A 21,568-nucleotide genomic window follows, 5' to 3' on the forward strand; every position below is an offset into this window, starting at 1 on the left:
CATACTGGGAAATGGGTAAAAATGGCACCAAAATTTGTCCCACAATTTCTACTGAATGTGGCAATACCCCATATGTAGCTGTGCAGTACTACTTAGCCATACTGAGAGACTCAGGAGGGCCAGAAAGCTTTTTTGCCTCCTGGAACACAGATTTTCCTAGAATAGTTTGCAAATTCCATATAAAAAGCCCCTAAGTGCTAGAAAAGCAAAATCCCCCCCTCAAGTGACCACATTTTGGAAATTATAACCCTTTGGAAATTTATCTACAGATGTAGTGATGATTTTGACTCCATGGGCATTTTCCAGAAACAGCTGTGGATGTTGCTGAGAGAAAATTTGCAAACTGCCATTGTAGTGACTAGTACGCTGTAGTGACCAGTACATTATGCCCAGCTCATACTTCTGGAGACACACACCTGTAAATTAGGTGGGCTCTCATCGCTACAGAAATGCCAAACATGTGGGTGCTAAATGTGGTTTAGGCAAACTGGGGCTCAGAAGGGAGGGGGGCATTTGGATTTGGGAGTGGAGAATTTGCTGAATTTCTTTATGGGGCGAGGAGCCATTTCGCTTTTCCAGAGCCTTTGTGCTACCAGTAACGTGGAAGCCCTTACATTTCCGTTAACAGACCTAAGTGAAGGCTTTTTTGTGGACTGAGTTGAAGGTTTTATTGGGAACATTTTACATAGCATTTATGATCACATTTACATCTGGGTTTCCATCTAAATCTCTGAGTGATGTGACAGATGAAACCCACGATGGATCCTGTGACGGAGTTAGCTTCAGCTGAGTCGACTTTTCTGAGTGGACCCTCTGGGTCGTGGCACCCACCGACCTAGGGCGAGCTGACCTTGTGAGGAACCACCCCCTCTATACAGGGAGTGTCAGAGGCAAGACCAAGGGGGTAAGCCACCACGACTGCTGGAACCAGGCGGCCGGCTCAAGGAAGACACAATGTTTAAGTGTCTGACAACAGGGGACATGCAGGAAACAAGGCAAGATAAACCATGGTCTCAGGTTATCTTCATTAAAGCGTGAACTCGGGTAACATCAGGTGCAAGACGTGATAACAGGGAAAACATAGCAAGGTGCGTGCGTGGGCACGCCAAGGTCCATGGCATGGTACGTGCTATGTGGCACGCCTGGGTACAGGGAAGGGCTCGATGGCATCAGACTCCGGACAAGTGGCAACGATCGACAAGATCAGGGCATCAGGTTGCGGACAGCAGCTCCGGAAATCAGGCCACAGTCGTCAGGCTTAGGATCTCTGGCAGTGATCGGCAGGTTCCGGGAATCTGGCAGGCAAACCAGGGTTCAGGCAAGGAGGCACGGCAGAGCTCAAGACATGGTGCATGTTAGGAGACACGCCAAGGTCCAAGGCAGATTTCAAGGCAGGGTGTGTGCTAGGGGCACACCATGGTCCAAGGCAAGGAGTGTGCTAAGGGGCACACCAGGGTCCAAGTCAGGGTGCGTGTTAAGGGCACCAGGGTTCAGTCTAGGACAAGGGTCTGCACGCGCTAGGAGGCAAGCCAGGGTTCAGGCTAGGGCCTGTGCGTGCTAGAGGGCACGCCAAGATACAGGCTAGGGCTTGTGCGTGCTAGATGGCACACCAGGGTACAGGCTAGGGCCTGTGCATGCTAGAGGGCACGTCAGGGTTCATGGCAGGACCTGTGCGTGCTTTAGAGAAGCACGGAGAGGTATGCAAAGGAGCAGGCTAAGGCCTGCGCGTGCTAAGAGGGCATGCAATGCACAGTGTAGAGACAGCGTGAGTGCAAGGAAGCACAGAGCACGGCTGTGGCACTGGCTAGCTGGTTGGGCTGAGGCTCAGACAGGCGGGCAAGACTGAGGCACAAAAGGCGGACACAGCTAAGTCACGGACGAGCATGGCTGAGGCACAAGCAGGCGGGTATGGCTAAGGCGGGCACAGCTGAGGCACAAACAGGCGGGCGAAGGAAGGCCAGGCGCGTGCAAAGGGCATGCGGAGAAACAAGGCAAGGCAAGACTAGGGAAAGCACTAGGGAAAGTACAGAGCAAGGAGCGGAACGTAGGAAGAAGCACAGAGCCGGGTATAAGAAAGAGAAGCGGAGCATATGCTAGAGCCCAGAGCTGGATCAGAGACATAGAGCAGAGTACAGCGGTAGCAGCGGAACATAGCCCAGATCCGGGTCAAGGCAGAACCTTGTGACTAGACAGGGAATGTGCTAGAGATCACCATGTGACAGAGTATAGAAAAGGAACAGAGGTTGTGCTAGAGAGCACAAGAAGACAGAGAATAGGAAAGCCAGGCAAAGACAGGGAAACATAGGAAGTACTACAAGGTTAAGGATAGCAAGGACAAAACATGGCATAACAGGCAAAGACAGAGAACATAGGAAGTACTACAAGGCTAAGGATAGCAGAGACAAAACATGGCACAAAAGACAATACAAGACATGGCACTGGACAAGAGGCAGAAAACAAGTACAGAGCAAGTGCAGAGAATAACAACAGGGCAGAGTGCAGGGGCACAGAATACAGGGAGCGACCGAGCAGACCAAGCAGCCATGCAGGGAAGCAACACGCTGCTCAGGAGCCGATCATAGGAAGGGGCGGTCTGATATAGGGCATTAGCACCTGCACTTCCGGGTCAGGACCAGGAGAGGACTTCCGGGTCGATCCTCCAGGATCATAGAGAGGATCACATGGTTGAGTCCTCCAAGACCATAGAGAGGACCACATGGTAGATTCCTCCAGGACCATAGAGAGCTTTGCTGGATTCGATCCTCCAGGACCATAGAGAGGACCACAGCAGGCAGAGCTGTTATGAGCTCATTTTCTGCTCCACCTGTTTAGAGTTCCCCTTCCGTTCTCCCTCTGGTGGTGACAGGAGGTAAGGAGGTTGGTTTAAGAGGTAGTGATCTGCCACCTGGTGAGGAAGATAACAATTGGATCTCTGGAGTATCAGACTGGATATAAGACAGCGGACGCCCTATCTTGGTGCTGGTGATTCAGTCTGCTTCTCAGTTCTTGGAATCAGCTCTGTTCCAGTCTTCTCAAGTTAAGTTTGTTTTTGCTAATGTTCACACTTGCTCTTGTTGGTCATTTCAGTTTTTTGTGTGGTCAGCCAGCCCGGCTGGGCTGTGCTGAATTTCCACTCTTATTTGCCAAATTGCCTTTTTTTTGTCCCTTATTAGATTGGCCTCTTTTTGCTCTGTCTCAGAATATTTCAGAGTGCTGATATAGTGGGAGAAGTCTAATGACTTCAGGGTTAATTTTGCTATCAGTTGTGTTGGACAATTTTGTAGGGTTTTTTGGCAGATTGCAGATAGGACAGGAAAGGAAAGACACTTTCTAGTTAGCTTGGCCCCATCATTTGCTCAGCCTATTTTCCTGCCTTTGTTTGTGTTTTCATCTTGTTTCACTGTCAATACATGTGGGGGGCTCTCTCTCCTTTGGGGTCTGCTCTGGGGCAGTTAGTTTTCCTCTTTTCCTGCTTTAGGCTTATTTAGCTCTCCGGTTGTGACGAGGCGTCTAGGACCACGGTAGGAACGCTCCACGACTGCTGCTAGTTGCGTGTTAGGATCAGGGGTCTGCAGTCTGTAGTTACCAACCTCTTTGGTTTATTGAGACTTAGCTTGTGTTGTTTTTTATTTCCTCCTTGGCGACCCGCTCATAACACAGAGCAGAGACAGGCGTGCACACAGCAATGGCATGCAGCCATGGAGGTACGCGTGCACACCAACGACGGTGCACAGAGAGGTAGCACATGTGCGCACAAGCAGTGGCGTAATAGCCATGAGGTGGAGCACAAGTGCGCACCAGCAATGGCAGGCAGCCAAGAGGTGAGGTGTGCACGCATACTGCTCCAGGGGTCATGCAGCACAACAGTCATGAGGTGCGCCTGCATACTGCTCCAGGGATCATGCAGCAAAACAGCCATGAGGTGCGTGTGCACACTGCTCCTGGGATCACGCAGCATAACGGACATGACAGGTATAACAGTTAGGTGCGCGTCCACACTGCTCCAGGGGTCATGCGGCAAAACAGACATGGCAGGTATGACAGATCCATTTACTATAATGAGGTATCAGAGTTACTGTAGACTCTGTCTGGCCTCTGTTCAGCGGTGTCCTTTTCAGAAGTGCATAAAACTGTGGCCAACTGCACTTTTATGCCATCCTAAGAAGACGAACACCACTGGACTACAGGTCCTATGGCACCCACAGTGCCTCCATTTGCCTCATTAGAGGAAGCTTCTGCCGGGGGTTCTGTCTCAATCACGTATTTCAGAGATTTACACAGAAACCCTGATGTAAGCGCTCAGCAGGATGAATGTGCGCCAAGCCTTACTGCGATCTTTGGGAGGCAGAATGATTAAAATCAACAGCATGTGAAGAATTGGCTTTATTTATTTTTTAAGCTGTTCCTCGAGCAGTATAAGTATTTAGGCGACTTTATTCTTCGGGTCGGTGCGATTACAGCGATACCAGATTTATATAGAGTTTTTATGTTTGGCTGCTGTCACACACTAAACGCTTTTTATTGCGAAACCCATATTTTGAGAGCTATAATTTTTCCATTTTTCGGCCAACAGAGTCATCTGAGGGTTTTTTTTTGCGGGTCGAGCTGATGTTTTCAGGCACATGACATTTTTTGATTGTTTTCCATTCTGATTTTTGTGAAAGAGAATGAACAAAAAACATCAATTGAGGAATTGCTTTTTTTGTTTTTATACCGTTCTACGTGTGATAAAATTGGTAAGGCAGCTTTATTCTTTGGGTCGATATGATTACAGAGATACCCAAATTATATCTTTTTTCATGTTTTGGTGGTTCTACATAATAAAAACTTTTATAGAAAAAAGTTAATTATTTTTGCATCGCTTTATTCTGAGAGCTATAACTTTTTATTTTTCTGCTGATAAGCCACCATACAGCTCTGTTTTTTTGCGGGACAAAATGACGTTTTCAGTGGTACCATTTTTATTTACATTCGTCTTTTTGATCATTGAAACAAAATGGTTTTCTAGACTGAACCTCAGGTGGCATATAATGTCATCCATATTAAGGAGAGGGATAAGTGGAAGAATGCTTTTAATACACCTGAGGGACACTATGAAAACCATGCAATGCCATTTGGGTTGACTAAAGCTCCAGCTTTCTTTCAGCACTTTGTAAATGACATTTTTTGTCACCTGACAGACTACAACAAATCTATCTTGATCACATATTGATTTATTTGCCAGACCTCGAGTCACATCAGGTACATGTCAGACAGGTCTTACAAATTCTCAAGGAAATAAATTATATGTCAAATCAGGGAAATGTATGTTTTTCGTTCAGGATATATGATTGGTATTTTCCTTTATCCCTGTTTGTATTACCTTGTTAGTCTGGTATATTATGGTACACTACTGCTCCCCTCTTCCCTGGTTGGGGAAGGGGATAGACTAAGGGTGGATTCAAGAGCTAAGGCAAGGTATGTGGCCCCAGCATCTTCACAATCAGAATCCGGGGAACAGGGTGAGCTAAGGCGCCCCTAGCATTAGGGACAGGGAAGGTTACCCTGATCCCAGGAAACCCGACAGTTAGCAAGGCCGAAAAAAGATATTTGTCCATCCAGTTCAGCCTATATTCCGTCAAAATAAATCCCCAGATCTATGTCCTTCTAAAGAACCTAATAACTAAGATACAATATTATTACGCTCCAGGAAGACATCCAGGCCTCTCTTGAACCCCTCGACTAAGTTCGCCATCACCACCTCCTCAGGCAAGGAATTCCAGATTCTCACTGCCCTAACAGCAAAGAATCCTCTTCTATGTAAATGGAAAAATCTTCTATCCTCCAGATGCACCGTCACCTTTCTTGGTATAAACAGATCCTCAGAGAGATATTTGTATTGTCCCCTTATATACTTGTACATAGTTATTAGATTGCCCCTGAATCGTCTTTTTTCTAGACTAAATAATCCTAATTTTCTTAATCTCTCTGGGTATTGAAGTTCCCCCATCCACTTTATTAATTAATGTCATAACACATAGTTTCTTTGAAAAGTGTTGTATGACATTGGTAATAGGGAACTCTTCGCAATTAAGTGGGCTTTTGAGGTGTGGTGACATTTTTTGGAGGGGGCAGTTCACCTGGTCATGGTAATCACCAATCCTAAAAAAAAGTTTGTAGTTTTAATGTGCAAAACATTTGACACTTAGACAGGCAAGATGGTAATTGTGAACTGGTTTCTATATTACAGAATGGGGTAATTATTGCAACTATATGTTCTGATCTGGAGAGGGAGGTCATAGAGGCTCAGAGGGACGCACCTGTCTGTCCTTCTGATAAACTGCTTCTTCCTATGAACCTCCGACATAAAATTTAGAGTGACCATCATGATTCTGTCTTGGCTGGACATCCTAATAGTTAAGCCACCACAGATCTTCTTATACGTCGTTTTTGATGGTCTGGGGTGCACCAGAATGTTTGGCAGAAGGTCGCTGTCTGGGGCTCTTCAACCTTTGGTGACTCCCTTTAGACCTTGGACTCATTTGTCGGTAGATTTCATCACTGATCTACCCGTATTGGCAGGTAACACTGTAATTTTGGTGACGGTGGCCAGATTCAGCAAGATGACTCATTTCATTGTGCTACCTGCCTTACCTAATGCCAAGACCTTGGCACAAATTTTTATTAAAGAAATTTTAAAATGGCATGGGATTACATTTAATATTGTTTCAAACCGAGGGGTGCAATTTATTTCCAAATTTTGGAAAGCATTTTGTGCTCTCTTGGGGTGTCATATTTCATTTTCTTCCGCCTTTTATACAAGGTCTAAGGTGCAAACTGAAGGTGTGAATCAGAATCTTGAGACATATCGTAGGTGTTTTGTGACCAATAATCACTGTAAAAAATGTTGTCATGAATCTACTGAGAAAGCCCCATTCTTTGAAGCATACGGATTTCATCTGCAATTCTGCTCCTTCAATAGGAATTGTTCTTCAGGAGTACTAAGGGGAGGAACGGTTTTACATCAGTATGGCAAGGTGTTCTTGATAGTTTGAAGAAGATGGGATCCAAATATAAGAGTATGGCTGATTGTAGACTTTTTGTGTGTCTGTAGCCGGGTGTTGGTGATTTGGTGTAGCTGTCCTCAAAGGATATTACGTTGAAGGTTCCTTCTTGGAAACTGGGACCAAGGTTAATCAGTCCCTATAAGATTGTAGCTTTTTGCCTTGCTTTGCCACCCCACTTTTAAGATTCATAATGTGTTTCACCTATCACTTCTCAAAAAATACAATACATTGCTTCATCTGAACCTTCCCCAGTCATTGTTAATGGGAATCTGGAATTCCAGATAGCTAAGAATAGCAATTTTAGCTTGGTACATCAGTCTCTTCAGTTTCTGGTAGACAGGAAAGGTTACGGTCCTGTGAAGAGACTGTGGGTACCATGAGATCAATTTGGTCTGGTCTTTTCACGCCGATACCCAGATAAACCTGGCCCTGAGGTTACGGAGGTCCCTCTTAGAAGGGGGATACTGTCATGGGCATACTGTGATAGAAAGGGACCATGAGATACCAACGTTTGATTACCTAAACTTCTGCACTGTTTAGAAGCGCTGTACACTCATTCTAAACAGTGCCGGTTTTCTTGTCTCTGTCATTGCTAGGGTTAATCAGTTCAGTTTTTCTCCTGGAGCTCTCAATCATGGATTACCTCAGCTATTCTGTGTTGGACACTCCCCTCTGGTATATATGCTTGCCACTGGCATTTGGAAATTGCCAGTGATAATTCAGTCTGCCTTGTTTGGAGTTGGAGGAGTTAGTGTTTGGAGTCTTTTTTGGCAATTTCTGCGTGAAGTTTGCTTTTGTGCTTATCTTCATCCTCTATTTGGTTTCACCTACCTTAAGGCCCCTTTACATTTAGCGATGCACCATCGATTCGACCCGGTCAGAATCACTGGTGCATCGCTAAATGATCGCTAGTGAGCTGTCACACAGGCAGACCTCACAGCAATGCAGCAGCGACGCAGCGCACGATACTCACCTTTCACACACAGCGATCCTTGTCGGCGCCAGCAGGAAGCCCAGCAGAAAGCAGACGACGAGAAATGGAGCCGGAGATTCTCGCGCGATCAGCGATGGACAGCGGGGGAGCCGGTCGGAGGTAAGTATCACACATAGCGATATCGCTATAACATCACAAAATTGGTGACGTTATAGCGATATCGCTAGCGATATTGCTATGTGTAAAACCCCCTTTACCCTCCCCCATATTCCACTTTGTTGTTTGGTGAGTGTAATTTTTATGATTGCAATTTTCACTGATCCCTGTCTTCCCTTGTCTGTCTGGTTAGTGTAATCCTTTACACTTCGGCCTCTCACCGTCCTGGGTGGGAGAGGGAACAGATAAGGGTAAGTCAGGAGCATAGCAAGGCAGTGTTCCCAGTGTCTCCACCTTCCAGGGTAATCTGGGATATAGGGACAGACTAGGGCACCTCCTAGCGTGAGGGATAGTGAAGAAGCCCTTTTGCCCGAGAAATCCTACATGTTTTTATGTTAATTGTTTGTTAATAAAAGAGGTTGTCCACTGTCTGATCGGCCGGGGTCTAAAACCTGGCAACCGTGCCGATCAGCTGTTATCGTGTCAGCGGTGCTCGAAAGTACTCACTTATCGAGCTTCTCCATCTTCTGGTAGTGACCAACACTTGATACTACACATCCGTCTCATATTCAAAGCAACAGGAGGCGGATTTTCAGTACCCTGCGGCGGCCACTATCAGAGTATGGCCTGCTCCGCAAGTGAGTTCCGTCCAGAGGCCGCCGACACCAATAACATCTGATCGGTGGGCGTGCCAGATGTCATACCCTGGCTGCTCAAACATTGAAGACCTATCCTACAGATAGGTCAATGTAAAAGTAGTGGACACCCTCTTTAAAAAGGATTTGTATTCAAATCTAATATATTTGAGACCATGTGACTGCCCACCTTCCGGCAATTCTGAAGCATCCTGACAGTGTACGCGTTGCACACTGTAAGCATTCAGGAGTCTGTAGTCACAACAGAGTGACTGCAGACTTTGATCAGAAGAGAAGACAACCCCTTTAAGCCTCTTAGAAAGCCATTAAATCATTTTAATTTTTACAACACTATGTACCATACAAAATGTCTATCTGACATAATTAAATGCACAAATACATAATTTTGATTTATCTCAGAAAAAAATTAAACCTGACAAGAACCCAATAAAAAGAGTGTTTCAAAAAAGAAATCTTAAAATTATTTAGAAAGCAAATCTCAACATTTGTGCAGACACTGAAAGAAACAGTTTTTAGGCATGCTGCTCAGTGGTTAGCACTGCAGCTTAGGCTATGTACCCACGTATGCAGAAAATTCCTGTCTAAAAACCGGACTCCGGTTTGAACAGCTGACATGTGCCTCTAACAGCCGCGGGTGGAATCGTGATTCAGCAGCGGATGTTAACCTGTTAAATGCCGCTGTCACATTCTGACAGTGGCATTTACCTCGCGCTTCCGGCAATCGCGCCGGAAATCCTGCCCATCGGTGACCTCCATCACATGATCACGGCTCACTGATGGGTAGGCGTCTGATCATCGCCTGTATGTTGCAGAGCCGATCGGTTTATGGCAGCTTCTAGTCTACCATGGAGACTATTGAAGCATGCCAAAATTTAAAAAAAAGTTTGTAAAATTATAATGTATATATAAAAAAAAATAAATAGTTCAAATCACCCCCCTTCGCCCCATTCAAAATAAAACAATAAAAAAAAAAAATCAAACATACACATATTTGGTATCGCTGCATTCAGAATCGCCCGATCTATCAATATAAAAAAAGAATTAACCCAATTGCTAAACGGCGTGATGAGAAAAAGAAAGTCAAAATCCAGAAATACAGTTTTGTGGTCACCACAACATTGCATTAAAATGAGTAATCAAAAGATCGTATCTGCACCAAAATGGTATAATTAAAAATGTCAGCTCGGCGCACAAAAATACCGTAAGCCCTCAACCAACCCGGGATTATTAAAAATGGAGGCTATAGGTATCGGAAAATGGCACAATTTTTTTTTAATAAACTTAGGAATTTTTTTTTCACCACTTAAGGCCTCTTTCACACATCAGGTTTTCGGCGTCAGGCGCGATCCGGCGCTTTTGACTAAAACCGGATCCGGCGAAATGCAATGCCGGATCCGGTTTCCCCCCCATTGACTTGCATTAGAGCCGGATCGAGCCGGATGGCCATGCGTTTCATCCGATTTTCGCCAGATCCGGCAATGTGACGCGATCCGGCGTCTGGAAAAAATGGCTACTGTAACGTTTTTTGTCTCCGGCGAAAAAGCCGGACACGCCGGATCCGGCGTGTCCGGCTTTTTCATACAATGAAAGCCTATGAGCGCCGCAATGCGCCTGATCCGGCGACGGCCGGATCCGGTTTCTTTGGTCTGAGCATGCTCAGTAGCTCTGCCCACAGGACATATATAAAAGCAAGACAATGGGACCCTCAGCCACACCCAACATGCCACCCAAGCCAAGAACCAGGAGCAGGAGAAGGCAGCAGACATCTGCAGCAGCAGCAGCACCATCAGCACCACCCCAAATGGAGCAGCATGCTGAACAACGGGAGGGGAGTCCAGCAGCAGATGAGAGACGGTAATTATGAAATCCCCCATTCCTCCAAACTAGGGCTATGGAATATCAAGATATTCATTGGCCCTTTGTTTCTCTTTATTCAACAGCCGCCCAATAGATGCAGCAGCAGCAGCAGCAATGGCAGCAGCAGAAACACCACCCACAGCCATGGAGTCTGGCCATGAGGAAGACAGCACATCTTCTGGGAGCCCTCCCTCGCATCGTCAGCGTTTGACGGTAAGTTTTTATTTCCAAAATCCATCATCTCTGTAATATATGTGTATTCATTGCCTTTTATTTCAAAACAGGAATCACAAGATGAAGAGGAGCTCCCTGAAGAAGAAGGAAGGGGTGGACAGACACTTGGAGTGGGCTCACAATTGGTAAGTTTTTTGCATCAAACGCAGAAACACAACATCACACTACACACAACACATAGAAAACAATGACCACACACAGCAAACAAATGCCTACATCCAAAGACATAACATTTTTTGTTTTCTTCTCTAGTCTTCCCAATCTGGTGCTCGGCCAAGAGGTCCTCGCAGTGCCTCCCAGGGTCGTCGGCGACAGCAACGCGGCGGTCACCAGCGTGTAAGTATAAATATTTTTGCTTTGTTTTTTTTGCACTTTTTATTTCATTTCCTTTGTGGAGGCTAATTATGTTATTTTTGTCTTTTTCTTTAACAGCCTTCACAGCGTGCTCCCGACTCTGACGGTGAGGATGGAGGGATTGATGTGGACCGCCTCATCGATCTCGTCAGAGAAAGGGAGCCGCTCTGGAATATGGCTGACCGCCGCCACGCTGACCTGATCGTTACCCGACGACTCTGGGAGGAAATCTGTTCGCTCCTTGTGGACCGCTGGGAGGACCTCGAAGCTCGGGCCCAGATTAAAGAGCGTAAGTATATACAGTACCGGTTGCTTGATTTAAACCAGTGTTTCCCGAACTCCAGTCCTCGTGGTCCCCACGGATCATGTGTTCAGGATTTCTATTTACTTTGGAAATCCTGATAACATGACCCCTGGGGACCATGAGGACTGGAGTTTGGGAAACACTGATGTTGTATACTAACCACTTTGTCCTTTCTCGTTTCAGGGGAGAGAATTGTGAAGCGGTGGCGGTCTGTGAGGGATCGTTTCAAGAAGGAGTTCAATAAAGAGATGCGGGCCCCGAGTGGATCTGGAGGACGCAGGAGCAAGTACAAGTACGCACGAGCCCTGTCGTTCCTCCAGGAGACAATGCTCACCAGAAGGTAAATATTACACACCACATGTGACAAAAAAATGTTTACATGTAACTTTTTTTTTTCAGCCAGGGCCATACCATGTCACTATTTTAATTGTTTTTTTTTCTCTTTATTCCACAGCACGGTGAGCAGCACTCGGGAGCCTGCACGATTGGACCCTTCTGAGGCGATCCCTGAGGAGACCGGCACCAAGGGACACTTCGACCGCCCTGGTACATCTGCACCTTCCCAGCCTTCCCACACATTCGACCCATCTGTCCCATCCACCAGCACCAGCACAGGAGCATCGTGGCCGCCTACATTACATGAAGCTGCTGGTGAGGAGATCGCTTTCCCTTTACCCCACCCTTCTGCCCCTGCCACCTCTAGTACACCTGCGGGTACTGGGCGGCAGCGGCAGAGGGGTCAGGAAAAGAGTTATGCGCCAGAGTTCTTGCATCTGAATGCATCTTTCCAGAACTGTCTAAAAGTCTTGTCAGAGCAAATCTCCGCAGGCTTTCAGCAGATCAACTCCAGCATTCTGGAGGTGAAGACACTTCTGCAAACCATGCATTCAGAAGCAAGATCTTCGCCAAACCACACCTTTTTCATGTCTGTTGTGGAGCGCATGGCAACACTATCTCCTACCCAGCAGATGCATGTAATGCATTCGTGCCACGGTGCTCTACAGCAGGTTACCTCCCAACCTCCACCTCCCACCACTGTAGTTCCTCCACCTGCACCCCCTCCAGCCACTTTCCATCCTCCCCCTCCTATTACATCTGCACCCCCTCCAGCCACTTTCCATCCTCCCCCTCCTATTACATCTGCACCCCCTCCAGCCACTTTCCATCCTCCCCCTCCTATTACATATCAGCAACCTCCCCAGTACCAGCAACCTCCCCAGTACCAGCAACCTCCCCAGTACCAGACATCTCCCCACTTCCAGCAACCTGCCCCGTACCAAACTCCTTCCCCGTACCAAACTCCTTCCCCGTACCAAACTCCTTCCCCATACAACTTTCCATCAACATCATCTGCTCCTACAGTCCCTGCCCAACCCTCCACTCCACCGCCCACCACCTCTTCTGCCTCCCACATGTCCACCCATTCTGTAGCTTTTTCCACACCATCACCTCTAACTGTTCCTTCCCCACCACGATCCCAGTCCTCTCTCCACACTCCCAGTGTCGAAGTGTCCCGCAGCCCCTCCAGCAGTATTTCCACCCCACACTACACAGATTTATAATGTGTGTTTTTTAATAAAAATGATCATTTGGTTTAAAACATTTATTAAAAAAGTTTTTTTCACTTTAAAAACATTTTACAAAAAAAAAATATTTTAAATAAAAGTTAAATTATCGTTTTACAATGGTTGTCTGTCATTTCTTTCTGCGGCAAACTATGTTTAAAAAAAAGGTTAAATACAGGGTATTTCAAAGGTAAAAAGGTATTCAAAACCAGGTATATAACTGTGGGTAAATTTTAGCTTTTTGCCACAGTTGTGTTCCTGGTTGTGTTTGAAGCAAAGTATTTCACCTAAAAAGTTGTGTTTATTGTTGGTGATTTCCTAACAATGTACACAACTTTTGTTAAAAGGTGAAATACTTTGCATAAAACACAACCAGGTACACACCTGTGGCCTAAAGCTAAAAATAGAGACCATGACAAGATAGCCAACTTTGGTTGGCAAAGGTATATACTGTTGGTACAGAAGGTACACAAGTTTGGTTAGGGCACAAATCTTTCACACTCTGTCATCCTGCCAGTGTACTCTGCCTTGAGGTGACATAAAGTATAGTGCAAAATTGTCCCTCATTACTGAAACCGTCACAGAACTTCTAGCGGTAATGTCATGGTAATCTTGCAAGGTGGTTTCTTCAGAGGTGTCCTCAATGGAAATGGGTTCCTTGCAGATAACAAAATTGTGGAGTACCACGCACGCTTTGATCACCTCGTCCACAGTTTCTGTCTTGAGGTTGATCGCAGTCAATAGGACCCGCCATTTGGCTGTCAGAATACCAAAGGTACATTCAACCATTCTTCTTGCTCTTGTGAGGCGGTAATTAAAAATGCGTTTTGGTCTTGTCAATCCTCTGCTAGAGTATGGTTTCAAAAGGTGTTCTGACAGCTGGAAGGCTTCATCCCCTACACAGACAAATGGCATAGGTGGACCAGATGTTTGCGGCAGCGGTCTAGGTGGTGGGAACTGGAAGGTGTTTCCATACAGTTTACGCCCCATGGCAGACAGTTTGAAAACTTGAGAGTCATTGGAGCGGCCATAGGCCCCAATATCAACCGCAATAAATTTGTATTCCGCGTCAGCGATGGCCATGAGGACAATTGAAAAATATTTCTTGTAATTGAAATATTCCGATCCCGATCCAGCTGGCTTTACAATGCGGATATGTTTCCCGTCCACAGCGCCCAAGCAGTTGGGAAACTGACATATCTGTTGAAACTTGTCAGCAATTTCAATCCACCTCTCAGTTGTGGGCTCTGGTAAAAACTCTTCAGCTAAGGAGTCCCACAGTGCATGGCATGTGTACTTCACTATTCCAGATATGGTGAAAATCCCGAGTCTGTACTGGAAATGCAGTGACGAAAGGGATTCTCCAGTTGCAAGAAATCTGTGGGGAATTAAAAAACAATAAATTAGTTTTAAATCACAGCATTACATACCAAAACTGAGCTATAACACTTGGAGATACAAACTACCACCAACAAGATTGCAGTGAAAGTGTGCTCTGATGCGATCACATCCAATAAATGTGGCTTACCTTAAAGTCACCATCAGACGCTCTGCGGGTGAAACAGAGAAGCGGCAATAGGTGTCTGCTTTTCTTATGAGGTGTGCAATGCGCTCCACCAAGTAATCAAAATTCTCCATTTTCATCCGAACATATCCAAAAAATTTATCCGGGTTTCGTCGAAGGTCCATGCAGAGTGTAGAATAGACCCCACGCGTCATTCTCTTGGCTGTGATGGGGTGGATCCACAAACGTCGTCTACGATGCCTGATGCGCTGCTGTCTCGCTCTCTCCTTCTCCAGAACAATCACCCTCAAACGATTCGCCTCCGCTATAAAATCCGCCAAATTCTTCAAAATATTTCCAATGACAACATCCATCTTCGCCAGTAACTTGCTCTTGTCTCCAACCTGCACTTTCTCCTCGACAACCTGTCAAAGAAGGGCTGTAGGAACACGCTATATATAGTTTTCCAGTAGCCAATCCCGTTCGGAAGGCCACAAGGGTCAATTTTAAAAACCGGATCCGGCGTAATCCGTCGACAAACGGATAGAAAAACGGATGAACCGGATGAGACGGATCCGGTTTTGTCTGTCAAGAAAAAGACGGATCCGGCAGAAAACCGGATCCATCACATCCGGTTTTACTAAACATTTGCCGGATCCGGCGTTCCGGCACGACGCCGGATCGCGCCTGACGCCGAAAACCTGATGTGTGAAAGTAGCCTTAGATAAAAAAAGAACCTAGGCATCTATGAACTAGTAACGACCTGGAGAATCATAACGGCAGGTCAGTTTTAGCATTTAGTGGACATAGTAAGAAAAGCAAAACAAAAAACTAATTTGGATGCACTTTTTTGCAATTTCACATCACTTAGAATTTTTTTCCCATTTTCCAGTACACAATATGTTAAAACCAATGAAGTCGTTCAAAAGTACAGCTTGTCCCACAAAAAGCAAGCCCTCAAATGGCCATTTTGACTGAAAAATAAAAAAGGTATGGCTGTGGGAAGAAGGGGAGCCAAAAACGCAATACTTCCGGTCATGAAGGGGTAAAAGGGGTTGTCCAGTATTAGAACAACTCTTTCTTTAACTAAATGTTCGGCCCTGATAAAATAATGAAGCTTATCCTCCCCTCCCATGCCAGCGCCGTTCCCGCAGTGTCAGCACTCTCTCCCCAGGGCTGTGATGCGGTGTTGTGACATGTGACACTGGCGCCCAGTCAGCACTGGCAACACTGTCTCTGCCTTCAGACAAACTGAACATGAAGAGGAAGCCAGAGATCAGCTGCAGCCCGGACTTCCTCTTCATGTTCAGTTTGTCCGAAGGTGGAGACAGTGACGCCAGTGCTGATTGGGCATCGGGCATCACGTGTCATTCCATCGTATCATTCCCAGGGACAGGGAATGCTGACATCGCTAGAACTAAGCCGACACAGGAGGAGTATAGGCTTTATTCTTTTATTGGGGCCAAACATTTAGCTTAAGAAGGGGTTGTACTAGTAGTGGACAACCCCTTTAAAGGGAATCTGTCACCAGGTTTTTGCTGTCTCATCTGAGAGCAGCATAATGTAAGGACAGAGACCTTGATTCCAGCGATGTGTCACTTATTGGGCTGCTTGCTGCTATTTTGATAAAATCACAGTTTTATCTGCTGCATATCTAGCAGTTCTCTGAATGTTGAGCTCTGTATAGCTCACACTACTGATTACTCTAGACCATAGGAACTGAATTGCTGCCATAGAAAATGGGAAAAAAATTGAAAAAGCACTATATAGTGTATATATGAAATATGCATCTGCAAAAATGGCTATGAAAAAACGAAGGTTCTTTGGACATAGATTGGCCAATATATGTGTGCCCAATTGCCTCGTCAAGGTGTCCTTGAAAATTGGGCAGATTAGCTGGTCCATTCCTGCCCCATAAATTGTAGGCTTTTTTGCCCAAGAGAGGAGACATTACAGGATATGGACGTAATTTTAGAAAGACGCCTTGACATGGCAATTGGATACACATATATTGGCCAATCTATGCGCCAAGAACCTTCCTTTTTTATTGCAATCTTTGCAGATTTCATATATACACTATATAGCGGTTTTTCAATTTTTTTCCCCATTTTCCACACCATAGATTGGCCGCTTTCGTGTACACTAGGGTGACCGGATCTCATATGGGGGGGAAAAAATGTCAGAATCTTGTTCGTCTGGACCCCACAAAACGATTCCCCTTTCCAGATATTGAGAGAGCCAAAATTTGAGCTCGATCAAACAACGTTAACCCGTGCCGCTCGTCGTTCAAAGTTTGAAAAAATCCAAATTGAGGTATTTTAAGATTTAGGTATTGTGCATAGTCTGTTAGACTATAAAGAATGTGACAACAACATTGCAGAAATAGCCCTGACCAAATTTTCGAACCATTTGTGGTATTTGAATGCAGAGTTGGTGGGATTATCGTTTTTTGATCCCACCATTACAGACAATGAAAAGTTGTTAATGGCTAATAAATTGCTCAGTAGCACAGATGAATCATCAGAGCACGCTAACCTACATGAGTTGATAATTTTACATAGTTATCTAATCTATTCTAGAGCTTTTGTTAAAGTAGTTTTTGAAACGTCAGAATATAATGCTCGGCATTTGCTTACAACTTGCAGGACATATTGCTTTTGTTCTTTATCTTTTGTCAGAAGGTCGTTAAAGTCGGTTACTTCCTACCTCTTTTAATTTTTCTTTCCTAACTTTTGGATTTACAACCCTAGCGTGCTATGATGGTTCATCTGTGCTACTGAGCAATTTATTAGCCATTAACAACTTTTCATTGTCTGTAATGGTGGGATCAAAAAACGATAATCCCACCAACTCTGCATTCAAATACCACAAATGGTTCGAAAATTTGGTCAGGGCTATTTCTGCAATGTTGTTGTCACACTCTTTATAGTCTAACAGACTATGCAAAATACCTAAATCTTAAAATACCTCAATTTGGATTTTTTCAAACTTTGAGCGACGAGCGGCACGGGTTAACGTCGTTTGATCAAGCTCAAATTTTGGCTATCTCAATATCTGGAAAGGGGAATCGTTTTGTGGGGTCCAGACGGACAAAATTCCGACATCGATTTTTTGCGGTCACCCTAGTGTACACTGTACATAGGCTGAAAGCTGCCAGTGGTATGAGTAGGGTTATACAGAGCTCATGAATATAGTGATTTGCAAAAGTATTCAGCCCATTGGCATTTGTCTTTCTTACAACTGAGAACATTTGGGTTTCTTTTTATTGTAAAGCAAACAACAAATAGGTAAAAATAACTGAAAACTTCAATGGCATAACTATTCACCCCCCTTAAGTCAGTACTTTACAGAGCCTTCTTTTGCAGCAATTACAGCTCCAAGTCACTTTGGATAAGTCTCTATGAACTTTCCACGTCTTGCCACTGAGATTTTTGCCCATTCCTCAAGGCAAAACTACTCCAGCTCCTTCAAGTTACATGGTTTCCTCTGGTGATCAGCAATCTTCAAGTCTAACCACAAATTCTCAATTGAATGAAGGCCTGGCCTTTGACTAGGCTACTCCAAAACATTTACACGTTTCCCCTTAAACTATCCGAATGTTTCTTTAACTGTATGCTTTGGGTCATTGTCTTGTTGGAAGGTGAACCCCGGTCCCAGTCTTCTATCACTGATAGACTGAAACAGGTTTTGCACAAGAATATCCCTGTATTTCGCACCATCCATCTTCCCTCAACTCGGACCATTTTCCTTGTACCTGCTGCGAAAAATAAATACCCACAGCGTGATGCTGCCACCACTATGTTTCGCTGTGGTGAAGGTGTTCTTGGGCTGATGAGCTGTGTTGGTGTGGCACCAGACAAAGCGTTTACCTTGATGCCAAAAAGTTCAATTTTGGTCTCATGTGATTACAGCACCTTCCTCCACGCATTTGGAGAGTCTCCCACATGTCTTTTGGAAAACTCAAAACCAGCCTTACAATTTTTGTGTGTAAGTATAGACTTTTTTGTGCCCGCTATTCCATAAAGACCTCCTGTATGGAGTGTATGGCTTATTATGATCATATGGACAGATACTCCAGGCTCTGCTTGGGAACTCAGCAACTCCTTCAGGGTTAACTTTGGTCTCTGTGCTGCCTCTCTGATTTATGACCTCCTTGCCCGGGCTGAGAGTTTGGATGGGCGGCCCTATCTTAGCTGGTTTGTTGTGATACCATGTTCTTTCCATTTGATCATAATGGATTTGTGGGTGCTTCAGGGGATCATCAGAGACTGGGATATTTTTTTTTTTTTATATAACCCAATCCGGATTTGTGCTTCTCAACAACTTTGTCCCTGGCTTGTATGGAAACCTTCTTGGTCTTCATGGTGTTTGTTCAGTGGTACCTCTTGCTTAATGGTGTTGCAGCCTCTGTGGCCTTTCAGAAAAGGTGTGTATATACAGCTCTGGCAAAAATTAAGAGACCACCACATCAAAACCCTGTCATGGGCAGCCCATTCTCCAGACCTGAACTCCATTGAAAACCTCGGAATGTAATCAAGAGGATGATGGACGGATAGTCACAAGCCATCAAACAAAGAAGAACTGCTTAGATTTTTGCGCCAGAAGCCGTGTGAAAGCCTGGTGGAAAGCATGCCAAGACATATGAAAGCTGTTTTTAAAAATCATGGTTATTCCACAAAATATTGATTTCAGAACTCTTCCGGAGTTAAAAAATTAGTATTGTTGTTTCTAAATGATTATGAACTTGTTTTCTTTGCATTATTTGAGATCTGAAAGCACTGGTTTTTTAAAAAATTTTGACCATTTCTCCTTAAAAAAAACCCAACAAGATTTATTGCTTAAAAATTCGGAGACATGTTGTCAGAAGTTTGTAGACTAAAAGAAAATATTACATTTTACTCAAAAATATACCTATAAAGAGAAAAATCAAACTGAACATTTGGCAGTGGTCTCTTAATTTTTGCCAGAGCTGTATACTGACCGACCATGTGACACTTAGATTGCACACAGGTGGACATCCTTTCAAAAAGCGTGTGACTTATGAAGGTAATTGCTTGCACCAGAAATTTTTCATCGCAAAAGGGGTGAATACATATGCACATGCCAATTTTTAGTTATTTGATCCCATTAATTTAATTTATGCCTATATTTTTCTCACTTCACCAACTTAGACTATTTAGTGCTGATGCATCAAAGACAAACAGGATTACAAAAATATTTAAACACTGGTTGTAATGTAACAAAAGAGGTAAAAAGCTAAGGGGGTGAATACTTTTGCAAGCTGCTGTATACTTGACTACCTGACAACCAGGTTTACTAGTCCTCTAGTGATAGTCTCCTGATCTTGCTGATTTTATCAAAACTTTACTAAGCAGCCCAGTAAGTGATACATCGCTGGAATCTGGGTCTCTGTGTCTAGGAGACAAAAAACTGGTGACAGATTTCCTTTAACCAATGGCTCAGAGGGAATGGCTATCTAACTTTTTTTCCATACAAAACTTTAACACAAAGTTTGTCTTCCTTGTTATCTCCAGATCTGTATTATCTTGGAGTGCACTAGAGAAGGAGCTGGGAAGAGCATCCATTAAGGCGGAGTTCACACGTGGCACTTTTTTCACGTTTCCGCGGCGGTTTTAACCGCGTGATTTTGCCGCGAAAGCGCGAAAAATAAGCATTCCATGCATTCCTATGGGATTCCGCAATGCTGTGCTCATGTTGCGGTTCTTACCGCGGCGGAATCGCTTCGCGGTAAATAACGCAGCATGCTCATTAATTTTGCGGAATCGCGGCGATCCTGCACCCATAGGAATGCATTGTTCCGCTTCCTTCCCGCATGTGGCTGTGCACACCATGCGGAAAGTAAGCAGAACAATTGCGGATGGTACCCACGGCCCAGAGGAGAGGAGACTGTCCTCCGTGCTTTGGCTACAATATCCCTGTAAAAAATAGAAATTAAAAAAAAAATATTGTTATTCTTACCTTCCGGCTTCCCGCGCAGCCTTCCCGCCTCTCTCCACGCTCTCAGTAATCCTTTGCGAAAATGCCCGCGATGGCGTCCGTTCTCGCGGGATTGCGAAGTCTCGCGGTCATCGCGAATTACCGCGAGACATCGCGATCCCGCGAGAACGGACGTCATCGTGGGCATTTTCGCAAAGGATTACTGGGAACGGCTGCACGGGACGTCGGAAGGTAGGAATAACACCATTTTTTATTTTTTTTTACATTTTATCTTTTACTACTGATGCTGCATAGGCGGCCTCAGTAGTAAAAAGTTGGTCACACTCGTCAAACACTATGTTTGACGAGTGTGACCAACCTGTCAATCAGTTCTCCAAGCGATGCTACAGATCGCTTGGAGAACGCTAGCATTTTGCAAGCTAAATACGCTTGCAAAATGGTAGTTTTTCCGCGGGAAAATCGCGGGAATTTAAAATGCGATTTTCCCGCGGACTGGAATTCCGGAATTCTCGCGGTAATTTCCGCGAGAGTTCCGGTACGTGTGAACTTAGCCTAAATGTTTTCAGTTTTGGGGGGGTTTGTAACAAACACCTACATCTGATGTATTGATGATTTATTGATATATTCTTGTATACTATTATTTTGAATGCCAACAGTTTTGTCTATTTTTAAATGTTATATAGATAAAATCTAAAGACGACTCATTTCCGAGCATGACAGCTTCATATATTTCTGGTGCAGTCCAGCTCAGGTCGGGTGATCATCGGCCAGTCCGTGCATTGCGGTCCGATCTTTGACCGATTTGCATGGACATCTGAATGAGCTTTAAGACGTTGGAAGTTGAAGGTAGACAAAGCAAAAGCTTTACCACGAGACTTTGGTGACATTGTTTAGTGAATGCAAATATGTAACGCTTAGGCACGGAAGTGCTCATATAATGCTATATACCATATTGGATGAAGCTGTTATCATAAACGCTACTGTATATCTGTTTAGCTAT

General features: G+C 44.7%; 1 protein-coding gene and 1 long non-coding RNA gene across 2 annotated transcripts in view; one reads left to right on the top strand and one right to left on the bottom strand.

Moving 5' to 3' along the window:
• Positions 1–21,568, bottom strand: part of TJP2 (tight junction protein 2) — a 260,996-nt gene that overhangs the window by 238,746 nt on the left and 682 nt on the right. The gene's annotated exons all lie outside the window — the stretch shown is intronic.
• On the top strand, positions 10,273–11,665 carry LOC141086316 (uncharacterized). Its single transcript, XR_012231579.1, has 3 exons — positions 10,273–10,862; positions 10,934–11,008; positions 11,136–11,665. It is a non-coding gene; the product is annotated as an uncharacterized lncRNA (long non-coding RNA).

The sequence above is a fragment of the Dendrobates tinctorius genome, unplaced genomic scaffold, assembly GCF_039654945.1.
Source record: "Dendrobates tinctorius isolate UK_male_01 unplaced genomic scaffold, ASM3965494v1 ptg000031l, whole genome shotgun sequence".
Taxonomy (NCBI): domain Eukaryota; kingdom Metazoa; phylum Chordata; class Amphibia; order Anura; family Dendrobatidae; genus Dendrobates; species Dendrobates tinctorius.